This window comes from Capricornis sumatraensis, chromosome X (genome assembly GCF_032405125.1).
Source record: "Capricornis sumatraensis isolate serow.1 chromosome X, serow.2, whole genome shotgun sequence".
Lineage (NCBI taxonomy): Eukaryota > Metazoa > Chordata > Mammalia > Artiodactyla > Bovidae > Capricornis > Capricornis sumatraensis.
Genome location: NC_091092.1, coordinates 128,857,162 through 128,873,068, shown reverse-complemented (window position 1 = coordinate 128,873,068; position 15,907 = coordinate 128,857,162). Strand labels below are relative to the sequence as shown.

The 15,907-nt window shown below is 46.0% G+C and overlaps 4 non-coding genes across 4 annotated transcripts; all 4 read right to left on the bottom strand.

Annotated features, from left to right (window-relative positions):
- Nucleotides 1–7,489: 7,489 nt before the first annotated feature.
- On the bottom strand, nucleotides 7,490–7,562 carry TRNAF-GAA (transfer RNA phenylalanine (anticodon GAA)). The gene has a single exon. It is a non-coding gene; the product is annotated as a tRNA-Phe (tRNA).
- Nucleotides 7,563–8,603: 1,041 nt separating this feature from the next.
- Nucleotides 8,604–8,676, bottom strand: TRNAF-GAA (transfer RNA phenylalanine (anticodon GAA)). The gene has a single exon. It is a non-coding gene; the product is annotated as a tRNA-Phe (tRNA).
- Nucleotides 8,677–13,843: 5,167 nt separating this feature from the next.
- Nucleotides 13,844–13,916, bottom strand: TRNAF-GAA (transfer RNA phenylalanine (anticodon GAA)). Its single transcript has one exon. It is a non-coding gene; the product is annotated as a tRNA-Phe (tRNA).
- Nucleotides 13,917–14,322: 406 nt separating this feature from the next.
- On the bottom strand, nucleotides 14,323–14,395 carry TRNAF-GAA (transfer RNA phenylalanine (anticodon GAA)). The gene has a single exon. It is a non-coding gene; the product is annotated as a tRNA-Phe (tRNA).
- Nucleotides 14,396–15,907: the final 1,512 nt, after the last annotated feature.

Here is a 15,907-nt window from a genome sequence, read left to right as displayed (position 1 = left end):
CAAGTGTTTGCTGGCCACCTGTGACTTAGTGGCTCCTGTACTGGGCAGCGCAGATATATAACATTTCCATCATCACCCAAGGTTCCATTAGACAGTGCTAGTTTACTGCACCAAAGCTCCGTTTTCCATTTTCAACAAAACAAATTCCTTTATTTCTTTTCTGATTATAAAAGCAACACATACCTACTATAAAAATCTCAAACAAAACCCAAGTATAGGTAGTAGATATAAAAGTCCTTCCTTAACCACCTTCCTGTCTAAAAATTGAATCTGATGCCTACCAAAAACTTTCAGATTGTGAGAGTAAAGGAGTGGTCTCATCATTTTCATTAGAATTATAAAGCTAGTTTTTTTCAAATTGTGCCTTTCTTTAATAATATGTATCCTTCCACACATCACTTTTTTGTGTCCACTGTGAGCCTGGCTCTGCCCCAGGGCCTGTGCTTTCTGAAATGGAAGCCTTGCTCTCTGCCCACAAGAGGCCTGAGGACCCAGGAGAAGACAGATCACTGGACTGCACACATGATGAGTCCCCTGCTGGGTTATGCATAGGCTGTAAGGGGAGTCGAGGGGGCATATCTTTTAGCCTAAGCAAATTCAGCACTACCTCTCAGCTATGGTCAATAAACTGCTGTCTCTCCTGGGCCTTATCCATTGATGACTCGTTCCTAGAGACTCCTTGGTCCACCTGCTATGGGCAGAATTGACCCTCTCAGGTAGCAGTGTAACACTAGGGAGTATCATCTTGTTAGGAGGGCAAACCCTGAGCTGGCAAAGGAAGTTGCCAAGGGCTTCTTCTTTTTTTTTTTAATTGGGGTATAGTTGATTTACAATGTTGTCTTAGTTTCTGCTATACAGATAAGTGAATCATTATACATATACATCTATCCACTTTTTTTTTAAGATTATTTTTCCATATAGACCATTGCAGAGTATTGAGTAGAGTTCCCTGTACAATATAATGTATGTTTTTGTTTGTCAGAGAACATATGTATGCATTTCTAGTGGGTAAATACTTGAGTGGAATTCCTGGGCTGTAGGGCACATATATGTCCAGACTTTGTACAAATTACTAAAGATTTTTTCGAAGAAATTAGACCAACTTATACCCCACCAGCAACATATAGGAGTTCAGGTTGCTTTATGACCTAGCCAGCACTTGGTTGGGTCCAGTTTTAGGTAGCAAGAGATAATTAATGGGAAGATATCCAATAAGCCAAACAAAACTATGTATTAATACTAGATTATTTGTACTAGCAGTATTTGTAAAACCCCAAACTGGAAACACGCATATGTCCATCAAGAGTAGAATGGATACACATGGTAGATTCATACAGTGGAACACTACTGCAATGAAAATGGATGACCTACAACTCCATGCCACAATATGACCACTGCTCACAAACAATGCTGAGTGGAAAGGCAGATGAAGTGGACATACTATATGAATCCATTTAAAATGTACAAAAGTCATCTATGCCACTAGACATTAGGGTCTTGGTTATACTTGGGGCAGGGAGTGGCAAGGAGGAAGCCCAGGGAGGGTATCTGGGAGGCTGATCAAGGTCTGTTACTTGATCCAAGCACTGGCTACTTAGGTGTGTTTAGTGGTAAAAATTCATTGAGCGTACATTTACTTATACTCTTCTGTATGTATATTATACTTTAGGAAAAAAATTTTTCAAACGCTGAACTCATTACATCCTTCCTCAGATTGTTCTGTTTCTCTGTTTCTTATCCTACTGCATGGCGCCACTGTTCACCTACCACCCCATCCAGAAATCTGGGACTCCTAGTCACCTCTTTTTCCTAAACCCCCACATCCAGTGTCTATTACAGGCCATCTTTCCTCTCCACCCCCACTGCCACTTCCTATTTTAGGCCCCCACCCTCTCTCCCCTAAAGAGAGACCTTGCCTCATCCATCCTCTATGCTGTCAATGGGATAGAAGGCAAACCTGATTGTGTCACCTGCTCCAAATCCTTTGGTGGGTTCCCATTATCATTATCATGGCCCCAGTTTCACATCTGACATTAGTTGTATGACTGCATCCCTCCACTTTTCATCTCTAAAATGGGTATAATAATAATGTGTCCTTTAAGTTGCCATGATCTATCTCCTGCCTATCTCTGCGGATTTATTTTTTGCACTCTCTAATATTTGCAGTTCATCAAATGTGCCAGGCTGTTTCATGCCTGTATGCCTTGGTGCATGATTTCTTGGCCTCAAATGCCTTCCCCTCCCAACTTCTCTGCCTGCTTATCCCTTTCCCTATGAAGAGGACTTTTTCAGTCCCTCACATAGAACTCACCACTTGCTCTGGCCTTTGTGTCCTATGTCTTTCTTGTCCACAGGTTTATCTAAGCACCGGTACAATTATTGAAATTGATAGAAAAGATAGCTCATAATGACTGGTCCCAAAGTGTTCATTCATTAATTTTCATTGAGCACCTACTATATTCCAGGCCCAACTTTAGGCACTGGGGATATAGCAGTAAACAAAGCAGAAAAAAACACCTGCCCTTCTAGAACTTAGGAGTCTAATGTGGGTGGGGGGAAGGTTAGGGGATAGAGAATGAATAAATAAAATATATAGTACGTAAAAGAATGGTGACTATTGTAGAGAAAAATAAAGCACAAAGATGCAGGGGGTGGGGGGAAGGGACTGGGAGTGGTACTTTGGGGCTTAGGGAAGGTTTCACTGAGACGGTGATGTTGGAGCAAAGACCTGAGGGAGGTGAGATACCTGTGGACAGAGCCAATAGCATGTAAAAACCTCAGGTGGGTGGGTGCTTGGCATGTTGTCTAGGGGAGAGATGATGGCACCTTGGACACAGGGTGGTAGCAGTGGAAGTGATGAGAAGCGGCTGGATTCTCACTGTCTTTGGAAGGTAGTGCCCACAGGGTTTGCTGACAAATGAAGTGGGTGTGAAATAAAGAGAGGAGAGGTTCAAGGCCTGAGTGCCTGGGAGGATAAAGCCACAATTTACTAGGGGAGGAGAAGGCTCTAGGGGGACAGGGATTTGGGCAGATGGGATAGAGATGTCCTGAGAGGCCTATGGGACTGTTAATGCAGAAGGCACTCAGCTCCACCCCATCCTCAAGACCTGCTGGGTTGGCAGAAAGGCCCTGGGAGACCAAAGGTGAGGTGAGTCGGTCACTAACAGAGTGGCCCTAATAAACCAGGTCAGATTGGCCTGGAAGCCGTGTCCTGTCACGGGAAGAGGGTCTACGCGGCTGCAACTGAGCAAACCCAGATTTCGGATGAAGCCCATAATGGTCACAGAGTTCAGGGCCTTTGCACTAGCTGGGTCCTCAGGTGCGCCCCCAGAGGGCTCTGAATTGCATTGCGCGGCAACAGACCAGAAGGCAAAAAGGAAAGGGCAGGGCGAGGAGGGGTTCTACCTGTGGAGAGGAAGAGACCCAAGAGGGAGGCCTGCTTGCAGAGCCGCCATCTGTGTTCAATCAGATTGCTGCCTTTGCTTCCCTGCCTGGGCTCCTCTCCCCAGAACGTGTTTGTCTGTAGGCAGCCTTGGGTCCTGAGGCACCAGATCTTATGGAAATGAGCAGAGAGAGAAGGAACAACAAGCCTTTTACAGGAAAAGCTGTCACCAAGGGAGCAGCAACGCGGCTGCTGTCATCCCTGAAATGATTTAATCACCCCAAGCTGGCGAACAAAAGCAAAAAGCGTGTTTGGTGACAACTTCTTATAATACCAGAAAATAACACTGTTGGGATGAGAAAAACAGGTCAGCCTTTAAAGGAAAAAGGACAAGATTTCTATTACGTGGTTGCCTATTTTTCTCCCCACTCAGATCATCTTTGGGGTTCCTCCAGGTTACAGGTTTCCATCAGAGGGTCTGCCCTTCACCAGCCTTAGATTTTGGCAATACGAGAGCATTCTGCCCTTTTGCTCAAAGGGCCACTCCATAGGGAAACACTTGTTACCACAGCCAGACAATTCAAGCATGCCTATTTCTCAAAATGCAAACCCAGAAAGCAAAGTGTGCATTAGACACACTTAGGAAAGACTATTTCAGTTTGTTTGACTGGCTCTTACTAAATATGGAGTTTTCCTTCCCATGGAAACAGTGAAGCTGAAGAGAAAGGCATAAGATTATGAATGATAGAAGCTGTCTATAACTAGCTTCCAATCTACTTGAGAAACAAGAATAAGACGTAGCAGGCTGCAGTAATGTCCCTCTGGTGAAGAAGAAAGAAGGAAATTGCTTCTGGTATGAAAGTGTTACTATTTTAAGCGACAGACATATTCATGGGTAAATCTGTTATCTGTACATGCCTCAACACAGATGAATCTCAAAACATATGCTAAGTGAAAGACAAGAGACCATATGTTGTATGATTCCACTTAAATGAAATGTACAGAAAAGGCAAATCTGTAAGGAGAAAGTAAATCAGTGGTTGCCAGTGACTTGGGGGAGGGGGAAACGGGGAGTGAGCACTTAATGTCTACTGGTTTCTTTGCGGGATGATGAAAATGTTCTAAAGTTAGATTGTGTGCTCCACAAATCTGTAAATACACTAAAAACCATTGAATTGCACACTTTAAATGGGCGAATTTAATGGTATGTAAATTACATCTCAATAAAGCTGCTTTGAAAAAAAAATCTGCTATCTCTGATGCTCACACACCAGGAAGGACACACACTCACCTGTGAGATGAGGCTTAGTGATTTTTTTTTTTGACTTATTTTTATATAATAGCCACGACCAAACAGTGGAACAATATACTTTAGTAAGATGGATGTTTTAAAAATCATCCTCAGCATTGAATCCAAAATGTATAATGGAAGATAAATAGAAGCCTGAGTTGATGGGCCCTTAAAGAGACACAGGTAGTGCTTTTACTATGATGGTATATGTATTCCGAAATGACCCTTCATCCAATGCATAAGTGGAGTCAATCCATTTACCTTATTTCACGATAATAAGGAGCCACTGCAGCCGTGGAACAGAAACAGCAGAGTAAATTAGACAAAGATCCTTTGTCTTCAGGCTCCCAGTTCTGTAGGATACAACTTTCCCCTGTGCAGCAGTCTTATTTCTCTCGCTGGAACTGTACGCTGATTAACTGCAGCAGTTGTATCCTGCTTTTTCTCTCCTGGCATACCCCCATAGCTCAGGGTAGAGCACACCTAGGTTGCCAAGCTGAGTGTTGGGGCGGCTGCTTTCCTTTGATGCCTTGTGAGGGTGGAGGGCCAAGGTTATGTGTTAGGTGGCTAAGCGATTTAAATGTCTCAAGCCTACCTGCTGGACCACATTCTATTCCACCAGGACAGATGCAATTTTCTGTTCTTTGTGGAAATTTTTGGAGCTCCCCAGCCAGGCACAAACATTGAAAAGCTATAGAACAAGAGAGTGCCCTGCTCTGTGCCTCCTGACAGTGTCTTTTATTACAGTTATCCCCTGACTGTGTGAATGTAATTGAAAAATGATAACCTTTTCTAGGGCTTATTCCCATTTAGGGGTCACAGAACAAAGCTCTTAGAGTGGGCACAGTGAAAATAAGGATCTGCCTGATGTGTTAAGTTCTTACACAATGTTTGGCCTATCATAGCAGAAACTCAGAAATGGATTCTTGAAATGACATCAATGGATTCTTGAATGAATCAGTGGATGAATGAATCTCAATGCCAATCACAAGTAAGAGGAATCTGAGGGTGAGCCCTGTGGATGTCTGAGAACCAAGGGTATTGGGAGCTAAGTCTTGAAAGGTTCTGTTTAGATTTTCTTGCTGAAAAAAGAGCAAGGAGTAAAGGGAAAACAACAAACCCCTCGTGCTAAGTTGCTCCAGTTGTGTCCAACTCTTATGCAACCCTATGGATTGTAGCCAGCTAGGAAGCCCTGATCCACAGGGCTTTGCAATTGCTATGCATATAAGTGAGAAGGAAGGACTCTCATTGCGGCTATTTCCCTTTGCTCAAGTGCCAAGCTCATCAGAGTTCAATTATAAGATAGTGAGGTTGCTAGAATTGCTTTTCCTCCTGGATGTAGAAAAAGCAAGAGAATTCCAGAAAAACATCTACTTCTGCTTCTTTGACTATGCAAAAGCCTTTGACTGTGTGGATCACAACAAACTGTGGAAAATTCTTAAAGAGATGGGAATACCAGACCACCTTACCTGCCTCCTGAGAAATCTGTATGTAGGTCAGGAAGCAACAGTTAGAAATGGACATGGAACAATGGACTGGTTCCAAATAGGGCAAGGAGTAAGTCAAGGCTGTATATTGTCACCCTGCTTATTTAACTTATATGCAGAGTACATCATGAGAAAATGCTGGCCTGGATGAAGCACAAGCTGGAATCAAGATTGCCAGGAGAAATGTCAATAACCTCAGATAGGCAGATGACACCACCCTTATGGCAGAAAGTGAAGAAGAACTAAAAAGCCTCTTGATGAAAGTGAAAGTGGAGAGTGAAAAAGTTGGCTTAAAGCTCAACATTCAGAAAACGAAGATCATGGCATCCAGTCCCATCACTTCATTGGCAATAGATGGGGAAACAGTGGAAACAGTGTCAGACTTTGTTTTTTGGGGCTCCAAAATCACTGCAGATGGTGATTGCAGCCATGAAATTAAAAGACGCTTACTCTTTGGAAGAAAAGTTATGACCAACCTAGATAGCATATTCAAAAGCAGAGACATTGCTTTGCCAACAAAGGTCCGTCTAGTCAAGGCTATGGATTTTCCAGTGGTCATGTATGGATGTGAGAGTTGGACTGTGAAGAAGGCTGCTGCTGCTGCTGCTGCTAAGTCGCTTCAGTCATGTCCAACTCTGTGCGACCCCAGAGATGGCAGCCCACTAGGCTCCCCCATCCCTGGGATTCTCCAGGCAAGAACACTGGAGTGGGTTGCCATTTCCTTCTCCAATGCATGAAAGTGAAAAGTGAAAGTGAAGTCGCTCAGTTGTGTCTGACTCCTAGCGACCCCATGGACTGGAGCCTACAAGGTTCCTCCATCCATGGGGTTTTCCAGGCAAGAGTACTGGAGTGGGTTGCCATTGCCTTCTCCGGTGAAGAAGGCTGAGCACCGAATAATTGATGCTTTTGAACTGTGGTGTTGGAGAAGACTCTTGAGAGTCCCTTGGACTGCAAGGAGATCCAACCAGTCCATTCTGAAGGAGATCAGCCCTGGGTGTTCTTTGGAAGGAATGATGCTAAAGCTGAAACTCCAGTACTTTGGCCACCTCATGCGAAGAGTTGACTCATTGGAAAAGACTCTGATGCTGGGAGGGATTGGGGGCCGGAGGAGAAGGGGACGACATAGGATGAAATGGCTGGATGGCATCACTGACTGGATGGACCTGAGTTTGAGTGAACTCCGGGAGTTGGTGATGGACAGGGAGGCCTGGCGTGCTGCAATTCATGGGGTCGCAAAGAATCGGACACAACTGAGCTACTGAACTGAACTGAGATCGCAAGGTTGCAAGAATTGTGCCTTTCCTTGGATGTAGATGAAAACACTGATTCTGCTGGAACCTGCGTTCAAACCAGGGACCTTTAGATCTTCAGTCTAACGCTCTGCCAACTAAGCTATTCCGGCTCCCTAGTGAGCCCCGCCCTCAATGTGCCTTAAAGTTTCTCAGAGGCGGCCCTGCTTCTTCATTTTAAGGGAACAATTGCAATGCTGGGTGGCTCAGATAGTACAGAATATGCCCGCAATGTGGGAGACCTGGATTCAATCCCCAGGTCGGGAAGATCCTCAGGAGAGAGGGAAATGGCAACCCACTCCAGTATTCTCGCCTGGAGAATTCCATGGGCAGAAGGAGCCTCGCAGACTATGGTCCATGGAGTCACAGAGTCGGACACGACTGAGTGACTTACGCTTTCTTTCACTGGAGATAGGATTCCTTCTGGATGTAAGCTAAAACACTTGCTCTTTGAGAGAGCTCAGAGCGTGAAGTTGGAAGAAGTGCGCCTTTCCTTGGATGTAGATGAAAGGAATAGCTCTGCCGGAACCCGGTATTGGACCAGGGACCTTTAGATCTTCACTCTAAACGCTCTGCCAACTGAGCTATTCTGGTTCCCTAGTGAACCCCGCCCTCAATGTACCTTAAAGAGTTTCTCAGAGGCATCCCTGCTTCTTCATTGTAAGGGAACAATTGCAATGATTGAACCAGGGAGCTTTAGATCTTCAGTCTAACGCTCTCCCAACTGAGCTATTCCAGCTCCTTGGTGAACGTATCCCCTCCACCCCCCAACGTATCTTGAACAGTTTTTCAGAGTAGTTGCCGGTTTTTAACTGTAAGAGAACAATTGCAATGCCTGGTGGCTCAGATAGTAAAGAATATGCCCACAATGCGTGAGACCTGGGTTTGATTCCCAGGTCGGGAAGATCCTCAGGAGAGAGGGGAATGGAAAACCACTGCAGTATTCTTGCCTGGAGAATTCCACCGACAGACCGAGCCTGGTGGACTGTGGTCCATGGGGTCATAGAGTCGGACACGACTGTGCGACTAACATTTTATTTCACTGGATATAGGACTCCTGGATGTAAGCTGAAACATTTACTCTTTGCGAGAGCTCAGATTGCAAGGTTGCAAGAATTGTGCCTTTCCTTGGATGTAGGTGAAAACAACAGCTCTACCGGAACCCGGAATTGAACCAAGGACCTTTAGATCTTCAGTCTAACACTTTCCCAGCTGAACTATTCCAGCTCCTTAGTGGGCTCTGCCTTCAATGTATCTTAAAGTGTTTCTCAGAGGGATATTCTTTCTACCCCTTTCTGATGTCTGTGTCAGAAGCTTTCTCTATCTCCTCTATACTTTAATAAAACTTTATTACACAAAAGTTCTGAGCAATCAAGCCTCGTCTCTGGCCCTGGATTGAATTCTTCTCCTCCGGAGGCCAAGAATCCTGGCGTCTTTGTGTGATTCAGCAACAACCTGTCATCTTGGGGGCTTGTCTGGGATTCTTCAGGACAAGGTAAGGATGCTTGGAGCTCTAGTTCTTTGTTCTCCTAGCAAACACGTTTTCTGCAGTACTTTACTAACTCTATGGTGTGCTTGCGTGAATGAATGAAACGCCCTGTGTGAATCAAGTGAGGAGCCCTGCTCTGTGGTTCCACGGTGACCTCATATGGCTTATGGCAGAAACATGTCGGGGTTTATACCGACCTGCCAATGCAAAGAGGCACCCAATGTCTCCTCTGGTGACTGACCAGAAATGGGCAAAGTGTGTGGACCGAACTCTCCTTTCTTGGTCAAACTTTTTGGTCTCTTTGACCATTTCATAACTCCTTGGGAATTAGAAGTACTAACCTAATCTGTCGGATCATATACTTTCAAGGGACTTGTGATCTATGTTGTTACTGTGTACTATGACTTAGGTCCCAAACTTGGATTGGTAGTCAAGAAGCGCCTAGCCTTGCTAGGAATCAAAAGTTCGGAAGCTAGATGGAGCTCTAGCTACAAGAGCATCTCTGAGGTTAAAGGTTACTCGAATTGGAACTGCAATGGGGTTTTTTCCTTTGGTAGCACTGGCTCTTAGTGGACTCTTATACTGGTGTGGTGACACTTGGAAGGAACATCTCAGTTTTACGTTAGTATCAGTCTTATTGTGGTCAGGGATATACTCAGGGTCGTGCACTGGTACTCAGGTGACGAACGGTGCCCCAAGCGGTCTTAGCCTGGGAGGCATTCCGGAAGGTTACTCTGATAGTTCCCTGGGTGGCATCAGAGGTAATGGTGAAGAGCTGGACTTCAGTTAGGGATGCCATCAGGTCTACCCCTGGTGCATCCCCACCCCAGCTCCGTGGTAGACCCGGGAGGGACGAGTACGGCACCTGCATTGGTAAGGGACAAATTAAGTCCGACCAGAAAAGAAAAGCTTTGGTGTAAAATCTGTCTACACCCCCATCTAGAGCATGGAGGGGCGCCTCTGGTAGAAAGATGGTGCTGGTCGCTTTTTTTTCTCTCTTACAGATGGGAGCTAACAATTCCAGCCTCACTCCTTTGAACTATATCCTGAAAAACTGGGATAGATTTCATCCCCAGGATTTAAAGAAGACACACCTGGTCTTCCTATGTGATACTGCATGGCCACGGTATCCACTGGAGGATGGCGAACGGTGGCTGGTTGGAGGGTCTCTTAAGTATAATACTGTTTTACAATCAGACCGGTTCTGTAGAAAACAAGGGAAATGGGTAGAAGTAGCATATGTGTTGCCCTTTTTCTCTCTGTGAAATATACCAGGCTTGTGTCGTAAGGGTATAGATTTGGGTGTGACTCCTTTAGCTCCCTCTTGTCCTCCTACTTTGCTAGATGAGATGGAGGACAGGAGACAAAGAGATAAAGAAAAGCAGGTTTCTCCAATCTATCCCTGGGATCATATGTGCAGAGCAGCCAGAGAGACTGAGGAAGAGCCACACAAGTTGTTGACACTTCATGAATCACCCACCGGGAGAAATAATCAGTCTATGAGAGTTAATAAGCCTTTTTCTTATCAAGAAATACAAAGAATCAAGGAGGATCTGGGAGACTATTTAGAGGACCCAGAAAAATATATTAGAGCTTTTAAAGGTGTTACTCTGCTTTATGACCTTACTTGGAAGGATGTGATGTATATCTTGGGAAAAGCGGTTGCTTATGAAGATGAATGGTTTGATAATGAATCAGTAGGGAAGAGGGAGGATGAGATAACCGCCCTCCCCAATGGGAATCAGGCAGTCCCAACTACGGAACCAGACTGGGGCTACAACACAGCTAAAGGAAAATGGGATCAGAGTCATTTTGTCCTTTCAGTTCAGTTCAGTCGCTCAGTCGTGTCCGACTCTTTGCGACCCCATGAATTGCAGCACGCCAGGCCTCCCTGTCCATCACCAACTCCTGGAGTTCACTCAAACTCATGTCCATGGAGTCAGTGATACCATCCAGCCATCTCATCCTCTGTCGTCCCCTTCTCCTGCCCCCAATCCCTCTTAGCATCAGTCTTTTCCAATGAGTTGACTCTTCACATGAGGTGGCCAAAGTACTGGAGTTTCAGCTTTAGCATCATTCCTTCCAAAGAACATCCAGGGCTGATCTCCTTCAGAATGGACTGGTTGGATCTCCTTGCAGTCCAAGGGACTCTCAAGAGTCTTCTCCAACACCACAGTTCAAAAGCATCAATTCTTTGGTGCTCAGCTTTCTTCACAGTCCAACTCTCACATCCATACATGACCACAGGAAAAACCATAGCCTTGACTAGACGGAACTTTGTTGGCAAAGTAATGTCTCTCCTTTTGAATATGCTATCTAGGTTGGTCATAACTTTCCTTCCAAGGAGTAAGCGTCTTTTAATTTCATGGCTGCAGTCACCATCTGCAGTGATTTTGGAGCCCAAAAAATAAAGGACAAAATAATTTTGTCCTTTAAACTATGGCAAATTGGCAAACATAGAACAGGAGAAGGAAGGTCCTGGTAAATTCCTAGATAGACTGAGAGAAGCCCTTCACAGATTCACAGATTGATCCCGAAAGTGAAGAGGGAAAAGTGACCTTAAAAGATTTCTCACTCAGTCAGCTCCAGATATCTGCCATAAGATATTAAAACAGGTGTATGGACCAAATCAGTCTTTAGATAATCTGTTAGAACTGGCTCAGACAGTCTATTATGGTAGGGAGTATGAGGAAAAGAAAAAAAGGCAGAAAAAGATAAAGGAACAGGCGGAAGCCTTCGCAATGGCTATGAAAACCATTCTTAAACAGCCTGAGAAAAATGCCCAGAGGGACCCAGGTGAAAAGGGATGGGCTTGCTATTACTGTGGAGGGGAGGGGCACCTCAAGCGGGATTGCCCTCAGGCATCTAAGCCGCCCCCCCCACCCCAGCCGGCTCCATGTCCAGTCTTCAGAGGACCACAGTGGAAGAGAGACTGCCCCCAGAGGCGTAGGTATCAGGGGTCAGACTCTCAAGACAATCAGGACTGAAGGTGCCCAGGGATCCCCACACAAGCTCCGGTCCTAATTACACCTGAGGAACCCCGGGTATTAATAACTGTGGGAAGCCAATCCATCGATTTCCTTTTTTAGACACTGGGGCAACTTACTCCGTGCTTACTGAAGCCCCTGGCCCACTGGACGAGCCAAAAGATGGACCTGATAATCTATGTGAGCCTACTTCAGCTGACTCCAAAAATCCTGAGTCTGCCACTTGATCCTCAAGACAATGCCTTCCTGTCCTGGGCTCATTCCTACGCTGCATTCCACAATCAGTCTAACTGCTGGGTCTGCGGAGCACTCCCCTCTTCATCAGTGGAAAGCTTCCAGTGGTGGACATCTCCACTTCAAGGAAAAGACTTTCTCCAAGTCTGCGAATACCTTCCACAACAATCATATGCGATGCCTCTTCTTAAACTGATGTCATCTAACAATCCTAAAATGGACTGATGGAACTATGGATATATGGCTCAGATGGTAAAGTGTCTGCCTGCAATGCGGGAGACCTGGGTTCAATTCCTGGGTTGGGAAGATCCCCTGGAGAAGGAAATGGCAATCGACACCGGCACTCTTGCCTGGAAAATCCCATGGATGGAGGAGCCTGAGAGGCTACAGTCCATGGGGTCGCAAAGAGTAGAACATGACTGAGCAACCTCACTTTCATTTACTATTTTGCCTTGCATCTGGAACTGTGTAATCGGATTTGGTTCTAGTCACATGAAGGCTTTTAAGTTACAAATGGTGTCCAAGCTCCTATAGTGCCACAGCCTCCTCCAACTATTACTTGGGGCCCCTGGATCAGAGACCCTCAATGTGAGGATTAGAAGAATATGTTGCCTCAACAATTTAAGGGCTACGCCCCTAAACAGCAGGAAGTAGTTATGGAATGAAAACGACACCCCTTTCCCTTGGCAACATAGGGAAGTTGCTCAGTCGTGTCTGACCCTTTGCCACCCCATGGACTGTAGCCTACCAGGCTCCTCCATCCATGGAATTTTCCAAGCAAGAGTACTGGAGTGGGTTGCCATTTCCTTCTCCAGGGTATCTTCCTGACCCAGGGATTGAACACAGGTCTCCGGCATTGCAGGCAGACGCTTTACCATCTGAGCCACCAGGGAAGTTCTCTTGGCAACATAATTCTCCTAAAAGAAAAGGGGGGGAATGAGAGAGTCATTTCCTAGGCAGGTTGATAAGAAGTCTAAGGGTGCCCAAGGAGAGACAAGTCTGGAATTCTCAAGGAGGGAGAAAGGACAAACTTTTCTTTCTTCTACAGTCCTTAGGATTATGTATCCTGCCTGAGGACAGTCTCTGGACTAAGCCTTCTGGCTAATTCTATTATCTTAAAATGTGAATTATAGGAGGAGGTCTGGTGAGGTCTTTACAACCTCCAGACATTGTTTGGATTCACTGGAGAGAATATAACTCCATTGCTAACACTAGCAAGCCAGTACTCTTTCTCACCACCTTCTGATGTCTATGTCAGAAGTTTGCTCTATCTCCTTTATACTTTAATAAAACCTTATCACACACACACACACATTTTGTCAGAGGCATCAATGCTTCTTCATTGTAAGGGAACAATTGCAATGCCTGGTGGCTCAGATAGTAAAGAATATGCCTGCAATGGTGGAGACCTAGGTTCAATCCCCGGGTTGGGAAGATCCTCAGGAAAGAGGGGAATGGCAACCCACTCCAGTATTCTTGCCTGGAGAATTTGACGGAAGGACTGAGCCTGGTGGACTGTGGTCCATGGAGTCACAGAGTCGGACATGACTGTGCGACTAACATTTTCTTTCATTGGATATAGGACTCCTGGGTGTAAGCTAAAATACTTGCTCTTTGAGAGAGCTGAGATTGCGAAGTTGTAAGAATTATGCCTTTCCTTGGACGTAGATGAAAGCAATACTTCTGCCAGAGCCCGGGATCGAACCAGGGACCTTTAGATCTTCAGTCTAACGCTCTCCCAACTGAGTTATTCTTGCGCCCTTGTGAGCCCCGCCCTCAATGTACCTTAAAGAGTTTCTCAGAGGGGTCCCTTCTTCTTCATTGTCAGGGAACAATTGCAATTCCTGGTGGCTCAGATAGTAAAGAATATGCCCGCAATGCAGGAGACATGGGTTCAGTTCGTGGGTCGGGAAAACCTAGCGAAGGGAATGGCAACCCACTCCAGTATTCTTCCCTGGAGAATTCCACGGAAGGACCGAGCCTAGTGGACTGTGGTCCATGGAGTCAGAGAGTCGGACACGACTGTGAGACTAACATTTTCTTTCACTGAATATAGGACTCCTACTGGCTGTATGCTGAAACACTTGTTCTTTGAGAGAGCTCAGATCTCGAGGTTGCAAGAAGTGCGCCTTTCCTTGGAAATGTGGACAAAAACAGCAGCTTCGCCGAAACCCGGAGTTGAACCAGGAACCTTTAGATTTTCAGTCTAACGCTCTCCTAACTGAGCTATTCCGGCTGCCTGACAAAAGTGCTCTCAACGTACCTTAAAGAGTTTCTCAGAGGCATCCCTGCTTCTTCATTGTAAGGGAACAATTGCAATCCTTGGTGGCTCATATAGTAACGAATATGCCCTCAAGCGGAAGACCTGGGTTCGATCCCCGGGTTGGGAAGATCCTCAGGAGAGAGAGAAATGGCAAGCCACTCCAGTATTCTTGCCTGGAAAATTCCATGGGCAGAGGGAGCCTGGCAGACTATGGTCCATGGAATCACAGCGTCAGAGACAACTTAGTGACTAGCACATTCTTTCACTGGAATTAGGAGTCCTCATGGATGTAAACTAAAACACTTGCTCTTTGAGAGAGCTCAGAGTGCGAAGTTGCAAGAAGTGTGCCTTTCCTCGGGATATAGACGAAAATATCTGCTTGGTTGGAAACCGAGATCGAACCCGAGACCTTTAAGATTTTTAGTCTACCACTCTTCTAACTGAATTATTCCGGTCCTTGGGGAGCCCCACCCACACCCTTACCCCCGCCTCCCTCGCAAATATCTTAAAGAGGTTCTCAGAGGAGTCCCTGCTTCTTCATTGTATGGGAACAATTGCAATGCCTGGTGGCTCAGATAGTAAAGAATATGCCTGCAATGTGGGAGACCTAGGTTCAATCCCGGGTTGGGAAGATCCTCAGGAGAGAGGGAAATGGCAACCCACTCCAGTATTCTTGCCTGGAGAATCCCACAGAAGGACCGAGCCTAGTGGACTGTGGTCCATGCAGTCACAGAGTCGGACACGACTGGCGACTAACATTTTCTTTCACTGGATATAGGACTCCTCCTGGATGTAAGCTAAAAGACTTGCTCTTTGCAAGAGCTCAGATTGTGAGGTAGCAAGAATTGCGCCTTTCCTTGGATGTAGATCCCGCTCCAGCCCCGTGGCAGCCTGGCACTCTCTGCCACTGCCCCTGACCTCGGATGTGGGGTAGCTCCCATCGGCCACGCTTCTGCGAGTTCTGTCGCAGCAGGCACGCTTCTGCCGTGCAGTCCATCGCAGCTGGCATGTTCAAGGTCAGGAGGGGCGGCTGTGAGGAGATACCCCTCGTCCAAGGTAAGGAGCAGCAGCTGCGCTTTGCTGTAGCAGCTGTGAAGAGATACCCCACGTCCAAGGTAAGAGAAACCCAAGTAAGACGGTAAGTGTTGCAAGAGGGCATCAGAGGGCAGACACACTGAAACCATACTCACAGAAAACTAGTCAATCTAATCACAATAGGACCACAGCCTTGTCTAACTCAATGAAACTAAGCCATGCCCTGTGGGGCCACCCAAGACGGGTGGGTCATGGTGGAGAGGTCTGACAGATTATGGTCCACTGGAGAAGGGAATGGCAAACCACTTCAGTATTCTTGCCTTGAGAACCCCATGAACAGTATGAAAAGGCAAAATGATAGGACACTGAAAGAGGAACTCTCCAGGTCAGTAGGTGCCCCATATGCTACTGGAGATCAGTGGAGAAATAACTCCAGAAAGAATGAAGAGA